The sequence below is a fragment of the Eublepharis macularius genome, chromosome 15, assembly GCF_028583425.1.
Source record: "Eublepharis macularius isolate TG4126 chromosome 15, MPM_Emac_v1.0, whole genome shotgun sequence".
Taxonomy (NCBI): domain Eukaryota; kingdom Metazoa; phylum Chordata; class Lepidosauria; order Squamata; family Eublepharidae; genus Eublepharis; species Eublepharis macularius.
Window position 1 is genome coordinate 1,390,942 of NC_072804.1, and position 24,756 is coordinate 1,415,697.

At 46.8% G+C, this 24,756-nt stretch overlaps 1 long non-coding RNA gene across 2 annotated transcripts; it reads left to right on the forward strand.

The window, feature by feature from the left end:
• Positions 1-18,502: 18,502 nt before the first annotated feature.
• On the forward strand, positions 18,503-19,489 carry LOC129343663 (uncharacterized). 2 transcript variants are annotated; one of them, XR_008598314.1, is made up of 3 exons: positions 18,503-18,539; positions 18,862-18,913; positions 19,273-19,489. It is a non-coding gene; the product is annotated as an uncharacterized LOC129343663 (long non-coding RNA). The 2 variants fall into 2 exon arrangements; XR_008598313.1 differs by lacking the exon at positions 18,503-18,539 and having other exon boundaries at positions 18,754-18,913.
• Positions 19,490-24,756: the final 5,267 nt, after the last annotated feature.

Consider the following 24,756-nt stretch of genomic DNA (forward strand, 5'->3'; position numbering starts at 1 on the left):
ACCTCCTCCCTCTCTTCCATCAATCTTTTTCCACGCATATTCACACTCTCTTATTCTCGCTCCTCCACTCCATCACTCGCTCCTCCGCTACACAACCCACCATGACCACTCTCTTGAGCCAGCTTTTATAGGGTATTCCATCCTCGCTCCTACTCCCCGGTTCTTGCCCTCGCCTGATGCTGCCCAGCTGTGTCTGCCCCCAGGTGTTCCTTCCTTCCCATTACTCCTGCCTGGCTGCCCTCACTTCTCTGGCAGGGTGGGGCTGAAGGCGAATGCCTCCCAGCTGGGGCTTCCCCCAGGTGTGTCTCCTTTGCCTTTTTCCTTCTCTCCCCATCCTCCCTGCAAGACTGGGCTGACCTGGACCCTCCAAGCAAGGTGTTGTGTCCTCCTCTGCCTTTGCTCATGAGGACTGCTGCTCATTTCCCCGTGTTTCATCCCCTCCCTTTGCAGGCTGGGGATGCCACTTTCCCCTCGTGCTCAGTCCGGCACTTCCCATATCTCCAGCACTTCTGCAGAGCTCTGGCCAGGACTGGGAGTCTCTTGCCCTTTTAGGTGAATTTGGGCATTTTGTCCCTCTCTGGCTTCCCCCTCTGACTCCCCTTTCTCCCCCCCCTTTCCTCTTCCCCATCACTGACTCTGCCTTCCCTTTCCTGGGGCTTCCTGTGCCCACTGCCGGCATTCCTTCAGGGGGATGTGACCAGTCCAGGGTGTTTGTGTTACCCAACCCTGGACAATATGGTTAATAGTGGCAAACCTACTGTGGGGGTGGGGAGGTTGGTCAGGAACTGTTGGTTGAAAAGTTGAGAAACACCCCCCCCATAGAAATTACTGCCACCAGGGGACTGTTCCCCCCCTGGAACCTTTCGGAGGCTTGTGACCTGTGAGTTTGTCCTGATCTCCCTGTAAAAAGCAGGAACGTATGCTTTCATCTCTCTAGGTTGAGGGAACTGAAGAAATCTGGCTTTAACCTTCTCCTGCCTCACCATTCTTCCTTGGAGAGAGGAGAGGGGAAGGGAGGCTGCCGGTTGCTCTCTCTCTCTCTCTCTCTCTCTCTCTCTCTCTCTCTCTCTCTCTCTCTCTCTCTCTCCCAGCTTCCCAGAGTCTCTGACAGCACAAAGCGCCGGGAGGAGAGAAGGGGACAGGAAAAGAAAATCCACTCCTTGTTCATCTGAGAGCCAAGCTACAAGTGATGCCTGACACAGGTTGGACACTTGTCAGCTTCCCTCAAGTTTTGATGGGAAATGTAGGCATCATGGTCTTGCAGCTGTAATGGAGAGCCAAGCTGTAAAACCAGGACGCCTACATTTCCTATCAAAACTTGAGAGAAGCTGACAAGTGTCCAACCTGTGTAAGGCATCACTTGTAGCTTGGCTCTGAGCAGGCTGTAAATGTATCTTGGTTGTGAATCACAGCAGCTTGCCCTGCCTGCCTAATGACCCCCCTCCCCACTGCCTGTAACTGCATATCAGTGAATGAATTACAGAAGGGTTGTGTGCGCTGCAGAGTTCAAAAGGTACTACAACTGCAGAAAACGTTATCTTGAAGGTGTGTAAATCAGTAGAAAATCTTGGTCTGAATTGGGATACGTTGTAAAGCATCACAACTAATGGTGCAGGAAATATGGTGGGAAGTAACACTGGTGTAGCTGCAAGAATCATTGAACAGATACTGAAATTAAATGATACCATTTCCATTCAATTTCACTGCATCATCCATTAGCACGCCTTGTGTAGTAAGATTCCTCAAGGAAAAGTGTAATGCATATTGTTTTATCCACCATTAATTGTATCAGGCATCATCATGACCTTACTCGTCAGTTTCAAATTTTCGCTCAGAGATAGATGCAGAATATGGAAACATATTGTACCATGCTGAAGTCAGGCGGCTTAGTAAAGGCTTAGTAGAGACAAAGTCCTCAATTTTTTTTTCTGATCTTCATCATGAAGTTAATGTCCTTCTCAAGGAGTACCTTCTAATCCTGAATGGATTTTTTGTTTGGCATTCTTAACTGATATCTCAGAGCATCTGAATACAATAAGTCTAAGGAAAAGGAATGCTCATGTGTGATATGTATTCTGGACTGAAAGATCTTGAAGCTAAACTAAAAACATTTGCGTGACGCAAGTTAGTAAAAGTAACTTTTCAAATGTCTCATGCTGCAATGAACTAAAAATTTAAGTTAACATTTCTTCATTGACCTCTGAATGTTTAACTGTTAATCTAAATAGGTAGGTTAATAATTTTGTTACATTTCAATTTAAGTAGTGGCTCTCGTTAGGCATTGGACATTCTAATGTAAAAGTAATGGTAAGTGAAAGTTTTACCTTAACCAATGTTTTGGTTAGAGTTGGCATTTGTGTAAACCCTGTTTCTGGTGAAGATCCCCTTGCACAGATTTTAACACACAGAATCAGGCACTTCCAAGTCTCGCCTAATAATATATATTGACCCAGTTTGTTGTTGGGAACTTAACCTAACTTTGCTTGGTTACAAATTTATCACCAGTTTGCTTCATATATTATCTGCAGCTTTAAATATGTACTCTGATGTACAACCAGTACTCCATGTTGTCTACTGTTAGTCCTAAAATTTATTGTTTTGCCTTAGTATTTTTTTTTTACTCTGTTCTGGATCCTGGTTATTATTAGGTCTTTTAAACTTGTATCTGTTTACCTTATGGTATTGTATTGAAATGTACTTATTTGATACTAATTGTATTAACCTCATACTGTGGGATCCGCCTTAAGTCACAGTGAGAAAGGCAGACTATAAATGATGTAGATAAATAAATAAACAAATATATTAAGGCTATAAATCTAGGGCAAGGCAGCAAAGAGTGGTGGTCTGTGGCCATCTGGTTACAAGCAGTTCAATATAGTAGAACCTATGTAAGATAAGTTGTTTATATTAACCCAGAGTAAGCTCTCTATTACAGAAAGGCTAAGACAGAAGAAGAGGAAGAAGCCATGTTCCATGTTACCTGTGCCATGCGAGGAATTGCTTGCTTGAAAGCTGTTAACGAGTGTAAAAATTGGAAGCAATAGGTAGAGTCTGTATACCAAGAATCACGGGGGCTCTTAACGAGCATAAGGCAGAAATGAAAAAGATACACAATGGCTATAAGGTTAATCAAAATTGGCTCATGGTTCTAGTAGGTATATTACTACCCCATTGGGTCAAGGTTTTTTCTTTGTTCAAGGGTTGCCCCTGGTTGAATAACTAGCCTTTTGAAATAGTATATGTACATAAAAGTCCATAACTACGCTAAGAAGTCTGTGTCTCTCAAAGCATAAATTGTGATTTTTTTGCCCCTAGGATGAGTACATTCTGGAAAAAGATTCTGGTCTCTTTATATCCTCTGAGCAGTGCCAGATACCAGAGGTCTTTGTTCAAAGTTGTTTTTATGGACCAGTCCATGCCGGGTGGGGAGCGGGGGCTGTTGGCCGAGCATGATGCGGGGTTGTTCCCTGGACCACACTTGTGTTTCCCTGCAGGCATGAAATCCTTCGAACTGTAGCGGTGATTATCTGTGGAGGGGAACTAAAAGGAACCGCACTTAATGAGTTAAATAAGTGCTTCTAATATACACCTATGAGAAAAGCCTGGAACAATTCAGAAATGAGTAGTGTTAGATCCTAGGCTTTCTCCTTCCCAGCCCAAATCCAAAAGGGGACAGGTATTATTTTCCTTTGAAAAGGTATTTCATTCTTTCCATATCCATAGTGAAAGAAGTTGCAACCTACCCTGTGCCATTACTGGAGGTGGCAATGAGCATTGCCAGCCTCCTCATGGTCAGACTGAGTAATAACAGCCAGCATTTTTTTTTCCTTTTCGTTTCATGACTCTGTGTTTTAGCTTTCAAGGAAAAGCTGGGGATCGATATGCTTCCCCTGATGAGGGCAGGTGCTGCACTCGGTTTTGACCAAGAGCCTCTTCTCTGTGGTCTGGTTTGACCCAAAGAGTTAGAAGTGTACTTTCAAGGAACCTGTTTCCCTACAATTCTGGCTCTTGTGTTTAAAGCCGTCTCTTTTAAGAAGCAAAGAGACCACTGGTGAGCAGGACAAGGCGTGCATTCACCAGTGCCTGATCCAACCATCCTAAAATTGTGTCTTAAAAAAATACTGCATATGATTTTATTTGGTTTCTTAAGACTGAGTAGGTGAACATCTTGGCCCTACTGTAGCAAGGACCGTGCTGGGCACGGTGGCGCGCGCCTGTAATCTCAGCCTGAGCATGGGAGGCTGAAGCCGGCAGATCGCTTGAGCTCGAGAGTTCGGGGCCACAGCTATCATAATGGAGTCCTGGGAACCAGACCCCAAGAGGCTTCCTGACAAAGCAATTTACAGATACTTCCATTCATGCTTCTGGAATGAGAGTCAACTCTGCCTGCCTCATTTTCACTCTAAGGAGTTATTAACATGCTGAAGAAAAGATCCAAACAAGAACTGATGCTCACTGCCACCATGCCAAACGGACCTGGTCAGCCATACAGAATTGCCATGAGGAAGGTTTTGTTGTGTGATTAGTTCTATAGGGACAGTTCTTCAGCATCCATGAGTATGAGAGAGCCAAACTTCTGAGAATAGCACTCTGGACTTTGAACCCAGCTCCCTGCAAGTTTCCTGGAAAGGACAGTCATTCTCTTGTTTAGTAGTTACATTGTTGTTAGTGGTGTACTGTCCTATAAATTGAAGAAATTGATTCCTGAAAATTCAGGAAATTGATTCCGGAAATAGATTCCTGGTAAAGGGGAAATTGTTTCCCATTCATTCACTAATAACACTTACACTTTACCATGCATTGGGTTCAAAGTGTCAATAACTGATGTATCTTGTATTTTTATCAGTTGATTTATGTCTACGATGCTCTTCCCTTCTGAAGTATTGTGTAAAAAGAGAGACCATTCCTGAGACAAAATGATGAGGGAAAAGGTATTTTTTTAAAATTGGCTATGGACTGTGATTCTTTGGGTTTTTTTAAAAAACATATTTTTGTAGAGGGAGGGCTGAAACGCTCCCCCCGTGTGCCCTCTTTCCATCTCTCTCTCTCTGTGTATTTGCCTCCCTTCTCTCCATCTGAATGTCTAGACCCCATGAATGGAATTGGAAGTGGTAAGCTCTGGCCCCTGATCCCAAGGGCTGCATACACGGTGACCCAGGTGAGACCCTCAATCTGCTATGTTTCACCTATAAGTGGCAGCATGTAAGAATGATTTTGATTTGTTTTGATGAACTTAATTGGTCTCCTTGCATACAAAGGACACCACATAGGGGAACAGAGAGCTTATAGCACTACTATCCTTCTGGTCTCAGCTGACAGTCTCTAGAAAAGGTGGAATCCCCACAAGACTTTCCTCTACTCTCTTCCACTGAATTAGGAGCTCCTGCCATTCCTGATAGTTTTTTTAAGTGAGCAGCACAATTGATCAGTTGGAATTGTGAGTGACTGTGCCTGCCGCTAGTGTTTGGCGGGGCTCAATTGTCGAAGTTTCTTGTTAAAGACTGATCCTATCATTATTTTGTCCATGCAGTGGCCTGCCTACAAGGTATACTTGGCATCCCTTTCTCAACATTCAATAGTCCCGGGGCTGCTAGTATATAGTATTTACCAACGTCGTAGAAGGTGTGGCAGTGTTTAGAAGCCTCACACAACCATGAGAAAAGAAGAGGAACATGTGTATTCACATTGCTCACATATTCATGCGCACTGTATTTATAAATGTATCATGTTCAGACTGTGCATTACAAGGCCAGGTTCACAGCTGCATACCCACAAAGTGGCCCCACATGATGGCCATTGGACTAAGGCTGTACTTGTTTATGTGTCAATTGGTATCTTGATTATTGTTTGTACCTGTATTCAATGTATACTGGGCATTATCTCTTGAGCACAAAACCTGATGGCAAAGCTTCAACCCCCATTGAGAGAAGAGTGCCTGATAATGATTGTTCAACCTCTGTGTGAATTGTTGGGAGACACAGAGTCCCAGTGCAATGTGCCAAACTGTGATGGAATTTCAGAAGTGTGACAGTGTTCAGTAAACTTCACATGTCACAACAGAAAAGAGGGGTCTGTGGAAAGTGAATTTAATGGACTAGAATATTTTCATACGCCTGTCCTATTTTCATGTGATTGAACTGTATTTTTACTCTGCAAAGCAGAGAGTAAATACTGGGGTAAATTGCCCAGGCAGATGACACGTGCAAATGCCTGTCACTGTGAGGTGCCTGCTATCTGAAGTTTTGGTGAAAGGATACCCACATATGTACACTTGGCTAGGTTACTGGTAGGAAGAGGCACCTATACTGCTATGCACTATGACATACCCATATATGCTATAGGAAAATAAGAGAAATCTCTGAGTTAATTATGCTAGAACTAGCTGTAGAATACCAGCTGAACTTTGCTCTAGAAAACAAGGATGCAAAGAAGGACTTGCGTCCTTTCCCCTAGACCAGCAGGACGCGTCAAGGACATGAAGAGCTCCCAGATGTCGCAAGGGAGACTAAGTAGCTTCAAAGATAATATTTTGCCTGCAAAGCACAAAATGTTGCTAATACAAGAAGATGTTCTTTAACAAGATAATCTTGAGGTGATAAGCAATGACGCCCAGAATTGTTCTTCCAACGTGAGATTGGGGTAGACACTTGCTTGGACCAATGCAGTCCCAAGGTTGTAACTTATATAACTTATGCTAATTGACCCTAAGGTATAAATTCTTATGTTGTAGCATCATAGCTCTGAAGAACTGATCAGTCCAAGGAGTTTTCCTATCCTGGTAACGGTATCATTCTTCCTTGCTTATAAGCAAATAAAAAGGTCTATGTTTATTTCCCTCAGTAGGACTCCTGCATATTCTCCTTTACTAATTGAGCTAAAACAAGATAAGGTACAGAAAATGTGTACAACATTGCTATTGTTAAGAAAAGGAAAGGATAAGATTCTGAAAGCGTAGTCTTGGTAGTGGCTTGGTTAGGGTGTCAGCAATCGTCTCTCCGGAGGAACAGTAGATCATCTTCACAATGCCTTTCTGTTGTAGTTCTTTCACAAGGTGATACTTCGGATAGCTGTGTCTTGTATGACAGTGGATGTCTGCTCTATGAGAGCTTGATACAACTTTGATTGCCTTCATAGATTGTCACAGGTTGAGAGATCTGTATTCCAAAATCTCCTAGTAGTTTCTTTAGCCATGTTATCTCTTGGCAACGTAGTACAGCTGGGATGTATTCAGCTGTTTGTTCTCTTCAGTGGTGACTTCCTCTCCAGGTGTAGCCTTCTCACTTTCATTCAAGTATACAGCTCTGCTCACAATGGTTCTTCTGGTTTGTGGATCATAGATCCTGTATCCTTTGCTTTGGGCAGAATATCCAACAAGATTTCCTAGTGAAGCTCTGTCATCTAGTTTGCCTCTCTTCTCCTTTGGAATGTAGGAGTAGGCTTTGTTTCCAAAAACTCTCAAGTGCTTCACACTTGGTACATAGCCATGCCAAAGTTCAAATGGGGTAGCTTCAGTAGCTTTTGTTGGCAGTCTGTTCTGTGTATATGTGGCAGTCATGACTGCTTCTCCCCAAAATTTATTTGGTAGTTGAGCATCAAGTAACATACATACATCTTACCATGTCTAGCAGTGTCCTAGTCTTCTTCTCTGCCACTCCATTTTGCTCAGGATTGTAGGCCACTGCGGTCTGGTGTTCTATGCCTTCTTGTCTCAGAAATTGCTGTGTGGCATTAGACGTATTCTGTGCCATTATCTGAGCGCAGGAGCTGTGGTTTCCTTCCAAATTTATTCTGGACCATAACTATAAAGACTTTAAGGTGGTCCAACATCTGGAATTTCTCTCTGAGGAGATATACTACTGTGTATCTTGAGAAGTCATCAAGGAATGTAACAAAATATTTATTCTTTCCCAGAGTTTGTACAGGTAAAGGGTCACAGATATCTAAATGAATTAAATCAAGTGACTTCCTTGTTTTATGCTCACTTTGTTTTTGAAAAGGCAGGTTAATAGCCTTTTAAATTAAGCAGCATTCACATCTCTGGTTAGGTACATGACAATTTTCTAGATCAATTCCATTTGCTAGGTCTTCCCTTTGAATTTGCAAAACAAGTTCATAACTTGCATGTGAAAATCTTTTATGCCATTGATGAAGATAAAGTTTTCCTGCACAGGGCTTAATAAAATTAGCTTGTTCCTTGGCAGGCCCTGAATTACTGCTGTGTCCTTCTTAAACTTTATAGAGACCTCTGTCTAATGTAGCCATTGCATAAACTTCTCCTTGCCACCCTAGTCGGAATAATGAGACAGACACAAGGCTTGGAACTAAAGGGCCATTTTATGAAACATAACATCAACCATTAATACAGCAAGAGCCAACTAGCAGTACAGGTCAAGCCACGGGGTCACCCCTGGACCTCCGCCTTGACCTGTCTGGGTGAGCCCCGAAGTCCCAGGTGCGAGCCATCCTATGGATGGCTAAGACCCAGCCAGCCATCAAAATGGATCCCCCCAGCTCAAGCTCCTAAGCCTCAGCCATACAGCAGTGAGGGAAGGACTTGCACATGGGGTTCCCCAAGGCAGTCTGCCCATGCAGCATGGCAGCCGTCACAAGCAGTACCATCCGCTCCTGGCAGACCCCTCTTCCCCATCAGTGGAGAAGTGCCTAGGGTACTCACCGGACCTCTCCCTATTCCCAAACTGTCTCCTGCCACAGCCAGGGTCAAGCCTCTGCTTAGGCCCTAGCGCCCCACAGGTGGCCTAGTGCCAACCTCAGCCCTTGCCGTAGGTCATTGAGGAAGATGCCCTTGCCTTCAGTGGCCATGTGAACCCCCATTACCTCGGTAGAGGTTGGCAAATTCAGCCTAGTATGTAGGGGTGCAGCAAATAAATGCCCAGACCCTCCCCCAAAGCTTTCTCTATGGTTCTGTGACCTTTTACCTAGCCCTCACAGGGGCTAAAGAGTCCCAAGCTTCCCACTACACCAACATGGAAACATTGAGGACCAGTCATTAATACACCAGGCCACTACTTGCCAATGCACTGCAAGCCTGTGTGAGCCTGTAACAAAAGGGCCATGCCCTGCAGCCAAGGTCATACCTAGTAAGCCAAGGTCATTACCACGCAGTCAATGACCGAGACGTGAGGTGGAGGTCCGCACCTCCCCTCAAACCATCAGGCCACTACTTGCTGGGCGCTGCAAGCCTGTGTGTGCCTGTAAGGAAAGGGCCATGCCCTGTGATATAAGGTCAACACCATGCGGCAAATGACCAGGACGTGAGGCGGAGGTACGCACCTCCCCTCAAACCATCAGGCCACTACTTGCCTGGGCGCTGCAAGCTTGTGTGAGCCTGTAAGGAAAGGGCCATGCCCTGTGAGACAAGGTCATACCGCCCAAGTGAATGACCTGAACATGAAATGGAGGCCCCTCCCCTCTCCAGCTCATGAGCACCATGTTTATGTGTGCAAATCTGTGTGAGCCTATACCGGAACAGCCATGGCCCGCAGCCAAGGTCATTAGTGCCCAAGTGAATGACCAGTACATGAGGTGGGGGGCTGCTCCTCCCGTTGAGCACACTGGGCCTCCTTGCCAATGCATGCACATCTGCTGGGCTTGTAATGGAAGGGTCGTGCCCACGGGAAGCTCAGCTCATTACCCCAAGTGCATGACCAGGAGTGAGGCAAAGGACCCCACATCCCATCAAACAGTAGTAGCAGCTCAGCCATCACTTTCCCCATGGCTAATGCGGAGTCAACCAGACCCTTCCTTAAGGGCTTGGGTCATCACTGTGCTAACGCTCAGGATCTAACTCTCATGCCCACCATTAATGTTGTGCGACCCTGGAAGCTGCCTGGCCTTACATCAAACCGAGAGGTTTACTGGTGAACCTAAATGCCTCTAAGCTTCCTGATGGCTGCCACTGGATATGAGGCAAGGCCCCTAACAGTCCACTCCCTCATAACTGGGAGAGATCCACTAGCTCAGCCATATCTCCTACAGACCAACTGGTACCCCAGCCTAGAGACTGCCGGTCACACCCGGTTGCCAAGAATCAATAGCCCTCCCTGGGGGCATAGCTCAGAGGCAATCCGAGGGACAAGCTGCCCCACTCCATCGGCAGGCAAGACCGGGCGCTGCCTTAAAACATAAATGCCAGGACCAGTCTCCAGAACCTTCCTCAAAATCCTATGCCACTTGGATGAAAGAGGGTTAGGTATGGGCACCACTGCCTAATTGTCTGCATGAAGTGGGCTGAGGGGTTATCTAGTTCCCTCCCCCACAATCCAACTGCCATGAGGATTGGAAAATTCCAGTCATATACGGTTTACAGTAAGACTCCTGTACTGACTGGTAAATGGGCCACTGCTCAGCCCACCAGTGTCCCCGCATTAAACCCAGAAGCCATTGGGCCCCAAGGTAGCAGAAACTCCACTGCTCAGCCCACCAGTGCCCCTGAACTAAACCCAGAAGCCATTGGGCCCCAAGGCAGTGGAAACTCCAAGGACACTTCTAGGTGCCAACACCCTGGAGATAAGGCTCGGTGCTCTGCCAGTTGCTGGAGCTCCCATAAAGAAAGGCCGGCTAACAGCCGACTGGCCCATGTGCAGTGAACTTTCTTAAGTCTCATTTGCTTGTCCCCTCCTCAGGTCCACCTCATCCTTCTCCTCCACTTCCTGAAGAGGAAAGTTAACCCCCAACACGCTGCTCCCTGTATGACTGTCCCTTTAGTACTGAGTCAAGTAACAACCCAGTGGCCAAACTGCGAAACCCAAAGGCAAGACCCAAGGTGATACAACCCAGGATCCTAAACATGGGAGTCAAGAGACTGTCACCTGACCCCTTGGAGCCCCCACAGACAGGCACTAGAGGCCAGTGGACTTACCTACCTTGTCAGTAACATCCACTGTCACTTCAACATGACTGGATTACAGCAGCCTAGGCCAGAACTGCTACTGACCATCAACTGTGCTAATCTGGTAGAAAGATCAGATCACATCTTAGACTTCGGTGCCCTGCATGACAGCTGCAACAACACAGCATGCCATTAGTTGGCCTGAGTGAGAAAACCTAAAAAACAAAAACAGCTCTTTAGGCCCACAAAGGCTGCAAACTGGGCAGGGAAAAGGGGGAGGGGTTTAACCAGCCACCACCCTGGGACTGTAAATCCTTGCTAGGCCAGTAGAAATAAGTGTGCAGCAAACCACCCTTCAGATGACTGCAAGCCCCCTCCACCCGAGCTTCAACCAGGCCTTCACTGCAGTAAGTACCCTCTCCAAATAAAGTGAAAACAGCGAGGGAGCCTAGATAGACTGGAGGCCTGCAGGGGCTGGGCCTAACCCTGCTTCAACCCTTCTGACTGAGACACACTGATAGCAGTATTTCCCTCCTCTCCTTGGCTGCTTCATCATCCTCACAGGCAGAATCTGCAGGGCTGTTTTGCAGGAGGCCTATTCGCTGGCTGCTTGCCCTTAGCATGGCTACTACCCTTTTCTGGGTGGCATGATGGAAACGTACAGTAAAGTAATGTACTCTAAAATGACTGCTTTTAGAACTTCAAAGCCCAATAGAAACACAGCACCCCCAAAATGGCATCCCAAACACTGTGTAAGGCTGCAGAGGCCTCTATAAAATGGGTGCCAGTGCAAGGAGGCTAAGCAGGCCACTGTGAGACACACTCAAAATGGTCACTTCCAGCACAGGATAACTTGCAAAAAACCCACAAAAATGGCCACTACTGCCAGTAAGCAGGAGGCAAATCAGGCCACACACAGCCCACACTCAAAAAGGCCACCACTGGTGCTGTGCATATTGCAGATACCTTCACAATATGGCCCATTGCCAGGAAGTTAAGCAGACCACTGGGTGCCACTCACAAAATGGCCACCCTAGCACAGGATAAGCTGCAGAAGCCCCACTAAAATGGCTGCTACTGCCAGTAAGCAGGAGGCAAATCCGCCCACACAAAGCTCACACTCAAAATGGCCATCCCTGGTGCTATGCATATTGCAGATGCCTTCACAACATGGCTGCCATTGCCAGAAAGCTAAGCAAAGGTGTCACTCTCCAAATGGCCACCATAGAACAGGCAAGCTGCAAAAGCCCCACTAAAATGGCTGTTACTGCCAGTAAGCAGGAGGTAAATCAGGCCACACAAATGCCACACTCAAAATGGACATATTGTAGATGCCTTCACAACATGGCTGCTACTGCCAGGAGGCTAAGCAGGCCCCTGGGTGCCACTCTCAAAATGGCCATACACAACTGAATAAACTGCCAAGCCCTCCCACAAAATGGCCCCTGCTGCCTGAAGGTCTTAGGCCGAACTATTGTTGTAGGTAATATTCCCTCCCAAGTAAGTGTAACGGCAGGTGAGGGAAAAGCCTAGACAGGGGGAGGGGGGCTACCAGCATCCACTCTGCTAGGCCAGTAGTAATAAAGTATGAATTAATCCAGCCCTCAGATGGCTACATCTCACCCCTGTGGCCTACAGCAAAGCCTATTGCTGCTGCCTGAAGTACTCTCTCCCAATAAAGTAAAATGGGGGTGGGAAAGAGAGGTGCCTAGGAAGGCCCGAGGCCTGCAAGGGCTGGGCCTCAACCTTCTTTAGCCCTCATGACTAATAGACAACAAGTCCCAAAAGTAAGTAAGAAAAAAGCCTCTGCCAAACCAATGAGCCTGGCGCTGGGCCCTGGCTCTCCTCCTGGAGTTTGAAGGTAGCAAGCAGGGGAATATCACCACTTCTCAAAGGCAGCTAGGACTGCATAACCATGAGGGCCTTCGGAAAAACAGCCTCAGAGGAGCTTGGCTGAGAGAGCTTGAGATGAGCTCTGCTCAGGCCGAGCATGCAGAGAAACTGCCAGCCGGCTGGGCGGAGTTGCCTCATAAGACTCCTTTCTCTGCCCCTCCAGCCTGAGACCCAGATACCATGGAAATGCTCTGTCTCCTTCTCCTTCCAGGGAGCCAAAGAGTGGCCCCCAGCCTTATCAGTGGAAGCTGCTGGCTGGGAGGGCCATAATCTAGAGAGATAGTACATATTCCACCTTTGCATTTAAACTCATAACCTTCCAAATCAAGCTTTGATTGGGATATTAAATTCGAATTCAGATCAGGTACATGAAGTACATCCTTCAGAAGTAGTTCACATGTTCCCCTTTCTGGGACTTTAGAGTTTTAAACAACATTCCCTATTTTAGAAGCTAGACAAGTTTCCCCTTCAGCAGTTTCAACAGGAATTGCAGTAATATTTTCCCATTCATCATATAGGTGTGTATCTTTTATGAAATGAGAGCTTGGTCTCAAGTCCAAAAGGATTTTTTTACTTTTAAATTCACCACTAGTAACAACATTGTAGGAATTGTGGGATCTCCCTTTAGATCTGTTTTCCTTGCTTTCTCTCAACTATGCTTTCTCTCTGCTCTGTTCCTCTCTGTCTCTGATTCCTGCCTCTTGCAGGCTGATTAGCATAGCACTCAGTGGCTCTGTGACCAATTTGCATGCAACTTGAACAATGGCTTAGTCCTCCCCTTTGCCTCTCTGGCCATGGAAGGCTGACCTCACTTGAAATCTGATCCATTTTCTTTCTCTCTCTCAAATGACCATTTCCCCTCCTGCTCCCAAAGTGGAGCTTTTTTGCAAATTCAACAGACATGTTTTTATCAATATCATACAGTTCATGCCTTCTATCGCATTCTTGTCGCAGAAAATTTATGGCTTCAGCAAATAAACTAATATTATTTGCTTCCAATTGACAGATCACGTTAGCAAAGCTGCTTGGTAAGGAAATGCAGACAGCTTATCCTCATCTGAGATGGGTTTCCCAGCATCACTTAACTGATTGAAGACATGCATTAACTTCCTAACATGGTCATCAAATGATTGTGTCTTTTAATATTTTATATCTGCCAGTTCTCCTTTCAATTGACTTACATAAAGTCAACCAGATCTCTTATGCATAGAAGTTAATAAATCAAATTTTTCTTTGGCCATTTTAGCACTCTGAATTTCTGCCTTTTGCATTATGGGTGGCATTCATTAGATAGATTTCCTTCTGATCTTTAAATTCCCACTGAGGATTTGTAGGAGTAGGGGGTTCTTCAATAATTACTTCAAGTATGCCATGAAGTCTGAGACAGAGCTCCAAGGCTTCTTTCCAGGCATTGTTGATGCTATTTCTTAGGTGTTGCTATGGATGCCACGCTCCAGGCAGGAGATCCTTCCAGCTTGACCTCTCATCCGAGGGAGTGGAATTGGAGTTTGGCTGGGAGTTGCTGGAAGATGCAGCCCCAGCTCCTTCATTTCCTGAGCTCATCTTTTACAATTGTTTTCTGAGTTTCTGTAAATTGCAGTTTCTCTGCTTAATCAATAAAGCACTCAGCACAGCTTTAATTTTGCTCTTTTCCACCTTTAAGTTAGTCAATGGGCAAATTTGAGCACAATGGCCTTATTACCCATAACCTGGGCTCATAACCTGATAAATAAATCATTATGTAGGCCCCAGAAACCTAATTAAAGGAGTCCATGTTTGGACCATTAGCAGAGTCTATTATTTGACATAGGAAGCATGATTATAGGTGGTTGTGAGCTGGTTCTGCTGACTGGTTGTTTGTGCAGGAATGAAAATAATACACTTGTTTTATATTTAGAAAAGGAATGAGAGTTCTTTATTGTAGGAACTCCATACACTGATAGGAAAGGAGGAGAGACAGGTCATAACTACCTATCTAGTCTAAGGATGGATATGAATGCCAGGACAAGACCTGAACCCATGCTGCCAAGAGGGAGCAAGGAGGAGAGACGTGTTGCCTGGAACAATGCCAGGCAGAGAAGTGAGAAGGAGGAAGTCAGGAGGAGGAAATCCTGACAATATCAATCTACATATCAAAGGACAGTCAGAGCAGTAAACGTCAAACAGTTAATAGAGTGCCCTGACCTCTCTATCCTTCTAAAACTTTGTTTTGTCCCCCTCTGAAACCTGAGGAAAGGGACATTGTTAAATCCTCTTCTTCTATCCCTTCACTGACAGGCAGTCTGCCTAGGTGCTCTGGAAGCAGTTAGACTTACAGCTTGAGCCCTCACTCTAGTTACAGCTTTGCTCCTTGTAATGTCCTTCCTGGATGCTATCTTTGTTGGTAGTGGTTATGAGTGGAAGCCCGTAGCCACACACCATCTTGCTTTTGTTATCTGGATCTTGGTCTCTTGAGATTTTGCCTGTAATTTTGTGCTCAAGCTGAAAAGTAAGAACTGAAAGCCTTTACAGTGTTATTATAATAGTTTGTTATTGTTTCCTTCTCCTGTCTCGCACACATCTATGATTATACAATTTGCACTTTGTTTATTCGTTTATTTATTTATTTGTTTATTTATACTCTTCCCTTCCCAGAAATGGGATCAGGGTGGCTAACAACATTCATAAAATACAGTGAATTAACCATAAAACTATAAAATCAACAATAATCTTAAGATAATTAAAATAGTCCAGGTACAGTCTATTTAAATAAATAGTTGGGAGTCCATATATAGGCATATAAGAGCATAGCACATGGCCAAGGACAGTCCCAGAAAAAGTGGTGGTCTTAGGTGGAAGAAGGGGGACACCCGCAGGCACTTCTTTTAATACACTTTATTAATCCTATCTTGGTGGTGTTATGGGGATTTGAAATGCTTCAGCCTGAATCCAGCACCTTGGCCTATTTGCCATAGCTATCCAAGTAATTGTTTTGTGGAACTCAGTCTACAAAGTGTCCTATCTTGCAGGGATGACTTCTTTTTGCTCAATACCCAATAGGACTTGATATTTACCTCTTTGTCTCAAGTTAAGGGTTAGTCAAAGAGGTTGATGGTGGCACTGATACTCTGGAACTGAGGAGTCACTTTCCAGCAGAGAATGTTTTGACTCTTGACTGCATAGAAACCTGCCCTGTGGGAAAGGGAGGTTTTCCATTCGTCGCCTTGAACCTATAATGTGTCTTCTGACTATAATGAAAGCTTCACAACCTCAAACCAAAGCCCTATCATATTGCTAGCTGGAAAATCCTTTCTGTGTGAGTAGCATAAAAAGTCAATCAGCCAATGAGTCATCTACAATTGCTAGGATTATTGTTTCAATCCATTACTAGGTGCCTGTTCTTGTGGGGGATCATCCTGTTGCCAAGCCCTTGATAAGCAAATTGTATTTGGTGAGCAATAAATGCTCAGGGGCAGAATGGATAATTATGGCTTTCTTGAACTGCAATAACAAAATGTATCTTATTGCTACCTCTGTTTCATTTTAATGCTATGTTTCAAACTGATGAGCACACAGTCAAAGAGGCAAAGGGCGGCGGAGGGGACCAAACCAAAAGCGTTCATTATTCTAGTCTTGCTTTCTCAACTGCACAATGATTTAGACTTGAGCAATAATGTTAAATGGGAAAGGCATGATGCGAGATTTTCAATTACAGGAGAGGCAGGGAGCCCCAATTATCCCTTCCATTACTGAAATATTCTTCAAAGCGGGTCTGAAAAAAATATCTGCTGTTAATACCTTGAGTCCTCCTGCCTCTGTTGTAGCTGCTGTTCTTAAATTGAAATGCCCTTGGAATGAAGGAGGTCAAGGTTCACAAAGCAAAATGAAAAATAATGGGGAAATGTAGATTTTTCTTTTCTTTGAAAGAAGAAATGCTTCAGAGAGACCCAAGGAACGATACTGCACACTACACAGTTAACCAAAGGGATTCATTAGAGTTTTAGATGTTGGAGGTCCTGCGTTCAGATGGCATAAAAAAGGATTGCATGTAGTCATGAGAGAGACACAATCAATAGATCAAAGCCATGGCAAGCCAGAGAGAGCCTCCATGGTCAGGGGCAGAATGTTTCTAAGTGGTGGATGATGGGAACAAACAATACAGCAGGGTGATTATGGGAGACCATTCATGGAAGCTTCATATGTGGCATGGTTGCCCACTGTTGGTGTCTACATGGACCACAGATGATCCAGCAATGTTCATTGAAAATAGTTAACTGGAAAGTGCTTTCATTTTAATCTGTCTCTTACAAATATGACCCAAGCTAACCTCATCTAATTAGATCCCAGAAGCTTGGACGGGAGAACAAGTCCAAGGTCACTACATGGAGGCGGGCAATGGCAAGCCACCTCTGTTCATCTCTTGCCTTGAAAACCCCTACAGGGACACGATAAGTAATTTGTGACTTGAGAGCACTTTGCAAAGATTTATGTTTTTCTTTTAAATTAAATATGGGATTAGGATCTCTAGGGTGCAACACAGAGAATTCTTTTTAAAAAGTAATTGTCCCACTGCAGTGGAAGACGTGGTTTCTCCCCTACCTTGCATGAAACAAGATGAAAGCTCAGTTTGCTTAGGGAGCAATGTGCAACAGAATCTCATATTAAACAGTGTGATGGAGCATTGTGGCATTAAACAGCATGGATGAGCATTGTGGCACCATCTCCTGTCTCAATAGAGGTAGAAATTTAAAATGAAATATGACTCTGGATTGTAATCTAGCAACTTCTACTTGTGCTAACTTTGTTAACATCACAGGATAGTTCTGTGCGTTGGGACTAAAGGAACAGTAAGCCTGAGACCCCAGATGCAGTCCTCTAATCAATATTTACATTAATACTTGCAAATTTTGATCCCACACTTACGGCAAGGAGCTCAGGGTGTTGTACCATTATGATGCAGTGATTAAAGTGTTGCATATAATCTGGGAGGCCTGGGTTTAAATATCAATTCTGGTAAATCAGGAGGTTGAGAAAATGAAAAAGGGGGAGAGATTTTTCGTGACTCTAAAAATCTAAATGGGATCTGGAAAAATACAATTTGAATGAATTCCACCAAAATCATTTAAAAGGTGATATTCAGAATAAACACACTAAATGGATAATTCATGCAGTAATAAGTATACTGAAGATTGGTTACTTATAGACTCATGCACTGAGCCATATGTTCTGATCTAGTTCATGACATATTCTACAATAGGTCCTGCGGAGAACTTAGTGCCATAAAAACAGACTATTACAGCCCAATCCTAATAAGGGCACGGAAAGTGAACAGGAACCGAACTAAGGCTTGCGAGGGCGCATCTAGCCCGTACGCCCGCGTAAGTGGCCTTCCGCCCGCGCTGGGACGTGGCGCTGGCCCGCCGGCGGGCCAGCACCGGTGCAAGCCACAGGCGCCCGGGCGGCGGCGCAGAAGTGGCGTAGAGCCCTACGCCGACGCAGGGGGGGGCGGGGAGCAAGGCGGGGTCAGAGTTAGTCCGCTCCCTAAGCTCCTCCAGAAGCGGGAATGCCCACAGCGGCGCAAAAAAGCTACGCCACGGAAAAAGAAGGCGTAGCCCATAGGCGTCCATGGAACGGCGAAAAATCAGCCCCCTCTCTGAGCGCCTCGCCCCGCCCCTATGGCCCGAAGGAGCATAGGATGAGAACTATCCCGGGGACCAATCAGCATGCGCGCCCGGCGTGGACGAGCCCCCCTCTCTGCACCCAATCACCGGCGACCGCGCCCTACAAAACATCCGGCCAGCGCCACCCAAACCCCCAGGTAAGTGAGCACTCGGCCGGAGGCTCTGCCCGTCTGCTGAGTGGCATTGCCCCTTTGAAAACCGAAACGGGCTGAGGGCATTCACATTGGCAGGCGCAGAATGCACTCCGGGGACTTTGCGAAAAACTGGGGGAACTTCGCATAAAGGGGAAGAGGTGCAAATGTCTGCCTAACTCTCTTTCTACGGTGATAGAAAGAATGACTCCACAGCTAACTGATGCATGCTAGTTGCTTCTAACTAAGCACAAACAAACTAACCCTTCCGTGGCAGAAGGGAATGACACTTTGCAAATTAACCGCATGCTCTCCCGTTTCCTTGCAGGTGCCCTGACTCTGGCGCTCCCACCTGGTGATGACCGACGGAGCGCTGACAGGTAAGGAGGAGGTGGGGGGGCATTCCGCAGATTAGCGCAAACCGCCCATTCACCTGAACCCACCCGCTCACTTGCCGCTTTGGGTGAGGCCCAGCAGGGGTGGGGGGCAACCATGGCCGCCCCTGGCTGCCTCAGAGGCAGGCGCCTCGAAAACCACATGTGGCCAGGTGTTTGTTGTGACCAGCTCATTCTCTCCCTTAAAGGTAAAGGCTTGCCAAGGCCGAGTGCATCCTCACCAGACCGTCATGCATCAGCTGCTGCCCTCGACCATGTGCAACCCCCCCCCCGGATGGCGGAGTGTGGGGCTTGCCTTGCCAGTGGAATGAGGCAAAGCCCACACGTGTCTTTTTCCCCCACAGGCACATCCAGGGCATGGCTGCTCCCCCGCGCCCCGCCCTCCCCAAACATCTCTGACGGACGGTTGGCTGCAGCCCAGGAAGCACCGTCGCGCCGCGGCCTGCATCCCAGCCCCGCCCCTCCGAGCGGGAAGGAGGGCTGTGTGGAATGCTCCAGCTCCCTCGCCAGCCTAAACGCAAGCCCGCTCTTTCCAGTGCAATAAAACGAGATGTACAACAACTGTTTTCTGTGTCTGCGAGTCTGACTTCGTCCTCCGCCCCTCCCCCAACACTCCCGTCACATCTCCCCACCTGCACATTGCCACAAATGTATCCGACACACCCCGTCTTGCCTCCCCGCCCCCTCCCTCCCTCCTCCCCCCCTCCTCCTCTGTATTTGACCAGTGTCTGTACCACCCATCTGCCGAAGAGAACTTGATTCTCAGAAGCCTGTGCCACAATAAAATTGGATAGTTGTAAAGGTGCTACGGGACCCTTTTTGAATTCGCTACCACAGGCTAACACGGCTAACCCCCCTGTATCTATGGCCAGGTAGAGGGTTGGGGCGGGGCATGTGAGCGGGGATCCCCGGTGGGGAGAGTAGCTGGCACACGATAAGCCAGGGAGAGGGTGGTGCGAGCTGCAGCTTCAAGGGGGCGGGAGATGGCAGGGCAAACGGTCCGCTCGCTGGAACCCTAGCCCCCACCAATGGAGAATCCAGGGTGGTGGCAGGTGGATGCCATATCCCGGGCAGGAGGTCTCGCGCGCCTGGGGAGGGTCGCCCCCATCGCAGCCGCAGCCCCAGCAACACAGTCCCATGAGCGGCCGCCTCCCAGAGTGGGTCCAGCCCCTCGGGCGTCTGCAGCAGCCCCATTGGTCATTCCAACACCTTCCACCCCAGGGCGTCCTGCCTCGCATCCAATCCCGTGGAGCAGTTGCCAGCCTCCCACGCCAACAGGCCATGGTTGTTGGGAGGGGTGGGGTGTGCCTCTCAAGTCCGTGCCGAAGCCCTGCTCGGGCGGCTCGTCGCCATCCTCGACCCTCCGGCCCCACCCGCTGCAGCAGCTCCACCCGCCCCAGAGGCACCCGTCCCTTGGGCCCAGTTGCGTGCGAGAGGCCGGGCCCGTGGACGGCCAAGGGGGTCCGGCCGCCGGCCTCGCCGGTGACCGCCGCTGCCGCCTTGGGGGTGGGGTGGGGTGTTTTGCTGCACAGGCGGCTCTCCTACACGCCTCCCCTTCCTCACGTCTGCTGGGGGAGGTGGGATGATATAATAATAAAGGCTGATTTCTGTGCAATGGGTGTCTGTGTTCTTTGCCTTGGGATGGGGACGAGGGGGCAGGCCCGCTGTGTCTGCCTCTTGGTGGCGGCCTCAGGCCAGCCCTCCCCTTCGGCACCACTTGGGGGCTGTCCCCTGCTGCCAGAGACTGGCTGCTGCCCTGGATTCCTCATGGCAGGGCGCCTGCCAGTCCCATGCCAACCTCTCTGGACGCGGCCGCCAGGGACTTGGTGCTACATTGGGCAAACGGGGGAAAGGCTTCTCAGACTACGCCCACCCCTCTCCTTCCCGACTGCGAGCCCCGCCCGACACACGAGCCGAGGCAGTCTGCCAGCATGGGCGCGGTTTGCCTGCTGCTCTGGGGCCTGGCCGGGATCGCGTGCTGCCCATAGGCTGCGCCTTTCCTGGCTCCTCCCCCTGACGCTTGTCAGGAACAGCGCCCTTTGGCTGCGCCTGGCGGCGGCCGTGGATCAAACCCGCCCACAACACTTTCTGGTTCTCCAAAATTGCATCTCTGCGCCGCTGCGGGCGCCGCTGCGGCCACACTTTGCTGGCACAGGATCCGGCCCGGCGGCGCCGCCACACCACCAGTGCAGCCGCGTCGGCGTTGGGGCCGGCCATAGGATTGCGCTGTTAAACACGTAGTTGTAGATTCCAATTGTTTTGCCTGATCAGGGGCATTCTTAAGGGCAGTGCATTTGCTTACATGCACATTTCTGAAGTATTCTACAGTTTATGATTGGTGACAAATGAGGAAGGCAATTTTGCTGAAACATGTTTGGTTTTTTGGCTGTGTTAAAATACACTGTTATTTGTATTGCAGTATGAATTACGTATTTAGTAGTTTTATTCTCTTTATTATCTTTAAAGTGATGTTTAGTGAGATTAATTAAAACTGTATTGTTTTCAGATTCCAATTAATTTTTTTAGAGTCACAAAATCCTCATTTTTCTCTTTTTTCCCACCTTTAATTTCTCAGCTTCCTGATTTAGGTGATCTACTTTTTGAGGTGTTGGGTTTTCTTTCTCCTTCTTTGTACTTACATCAAATCCCAAATCCTCTGTGAAACTCACCTAATGACCTTTCAGCCTAATGTACTTCCAAGGGTTGTTGTGACAGCAAAAGGAGGAGGAGGAGAGAGTGATCTTTGTCATCTTGAGCTCCTTAGAGAAATGGCAGGTAAAAATGCCATAAATAAATACATGCATACCTGGGCCTCTATAGTTCTGTAGTAGACACCTGCAACTTTAATGAGGTCCTAGTTGGTTGGAAGGCAGGGGAAAGTCAAGACATCTGTAGCCCCAAACCTGTCTTGACTCGAGTCTCACATTACACATCCCTAGAAAACGGGGAATGTGTAGCTATTAAAACCAGTGTGTACAGCCATTACATTAGAATTTACCTCTCTCCAGGATGCCGGGTTCCCCGGCCCCATTCCAACTATATCTTGAATCATGCAGCCTCGATGAAGCAAGTTAAGGTAAGTTTTGAATGTCGTGACCAACAGCAGAGTAGGAGGCAGGCAGATTTGATCCACAATGCAAGTGCCATTGAAGTGAACAGGCATTCTGCAACAGCATGGCTATCTCTGGTCTCAGTATAATTGCTTATTATTGAATGACTGTTTAGGTATAACTAATTTTCAGGTGGGTAGCCATGTTCGTCTGCAGTTGAAGAGGAAGATCCAGGTTCAATAGCACCTCAAAGACCAACTAGATTTTCAAGGTATAAGCCTTGGAAATCTAGTTGGTATTTTTGGTGCAATTGGACCCAGATCTTGCTCTTTGTAAGTATTTTGAGTGTCTCTGAATATCTAATGCAATTTGATGAGCAGTATCTATTGAAAATCAACAGCTACGATGTGTAACCAGCTCATGTAGAGCAATGTCACCTCAGTTCACTGGTTGGAGTATAGAAAAAAACAAAACATGCTCCCATCTGAGCAGACATTCTGTGCATATGTAACTTCTCTTTTCATGGGTTCTATGGGACTTAGGAAGCAACTTTCACACAATTTTAAGAAAGATTTTTTTTCTTTTAAACTGTTAACAATTAATAACATACAACTGTTTTTTTTTTACTAACCCATAAGTGCAACCAGACAGAAAACTTCAAATCAACCATGGTTTTGAAAAGGTAAAAGAGTCCAACATTTCACGAAGTGGTGGTGAGTCCTTTTTCATTAATTTGAAGCAACTGTATCCCAGGCTTCAGGCTTCTTGTTGGGAAATTACAGCGCTGCAAAAAATAATACAATCCTAGTAACACTAACCAAACACAATACACAAACACCCCTTTAAATTATATTGTTTACATACATTTGATTACCTTATTCAAGGTGATAACTTTCCCAGCAACCAGCCTCCTCCTCAGCAGACTGCCTCTAGCTTCTGACTCCATCCCACTGGGTTAAACCAATTAACCTCATAGGGGTTACACATACAAATCTACTAAGATGAGGAGAGCCTATTAAATGTGTCCCTCTGCCATTTTTGTAAGCCTTCAATTTCAGACGGTACTCTCCAGCTAGAACTCTATCACATGATGCTGTTGTTGAGGAAGCTTCTCTGATTTCAGAAAGGTTGAGATTAGATGTGGGCACGGTCCAGAAAACAGACCAAATTTTGACATGGCCCAGCCCGGTTCATGGATCATGAACATGTGGTTCATGGGACTCACATATTCACAAATTTTGGTCCATTTGTGCTGGTCTGTTGGTCCGTGGTCCATAAGTCCAGACATCCTGGTGCCGATGTATCAATTCCCTAGGCAATGGAAGGGATGTCCACAGACCCTTTGCAGCCCTTAAAAACTTCATAAGCAGTTCTGCCTGCCAAGCAGAAAGCTCTCAATCTTCTTTATGTGAGCAAGGAGCAAGAATTAATTTCCTAGGCAATGGCTGGGAAGGTGTCTGTGTGATTAGTGAGGGGGCTCTTCCCCCACCCTTTTCTGTTTGATTTTGCCTCATTGCAACTTCTTGGTGCTGCTAGCCAATACAAGTCAATTGGCATTTGTGACTCCTACTATCTACTGGAAATTTCCTGAGGGTGGCTGCTTTGGGGGCCTGTAATTTGTATGTCTGAAATGTAATCTTGACCAAACTTGGAGGGTTGCTGGAGGAACAGCTGCTGAAAATTCTCTGAGTTTTGGCTCTCTGGGCATGAAGGGGGCAGAGCCAGGGCTGCCAGAAATGATGAAATATGGACTGATGAATCAGTCTGCAAACTGGGCTGGTCTTTGAAAAGTTCATGGTCTGTGGTCCGTGAAAACTGATGGTCCATGGACCAGTGGTCCGTGGGGTTTTCCCAGTCCATGTCCACCTCTAGTTGAGATGATTGTCACTATGTTAGTTCCATTGTATGGTTACCCTCACATGTTTCATTGAATTTCTGTTTGATCACCCACTGCAAAGTTTTTGGTGAGGCAGCATGGTGACCGAGGTTGCCACCCACTGTCAGAACCTGTTTAACCTGAGTAACGCCATGTTTAATCCTGTAGTGTTTAGTCTTCTTTCCCTTTCGGCACCACCACCTGCAAAGGGCCGATTCCATGGGAAAGGATACTGTCTTATCTGTCGTCTTGACCTTGGCCAGCTCTGAGAAGTTTGCTGTGTGAACTCGGGGGGGAGGCTGGGCTCAGGGAGTGTGAGATGTAACAACTTTCGTTCTATGCTTCATTCCTAACAACACTTTGCTCGGCCAGGACCTCTAATCCTGGAATATGTACATCTGGGCTTGAATGCTGTCTTTCACAATAAACCTTTTGAAAACAAAAGACCTTGTCTTCTTGCAGAAGGGAGTGAGACAGACTATCAGGTCTGGAATGCCATAGTCTGATACCCACCAGAATATGCTTGCTTAATCCCACCACTTCACTTCATCTCATCACAGAACCAATTCTGTGCATATCCAATGCATGCTTCATGCCCCAGAAGAATGCGGGACACAGAGATGGGTAAAAGAACACAAAATTAATTCCATTCCAGGTGTGGAAAACTTGTGTCAGAATGGTACATTTCCCCCCATCTTAATGTGGGTTGTATTGTCGAAGGCTTTCACGGCCGGAGAACGATGGTTGTTGGGGGTTTTCCGGGCTGTATTGCCGTGGTCTTGGCATTGTAGTTCCTGACGTTTCGCCAGCAGCTGTGGCTGGCATCTTCAGAGGTGTAGCACCAAAAGACAGAGATCTCTTGGTGTCCAAGAGATCTCTGTCTTTTGGTGCTACACCTCTGA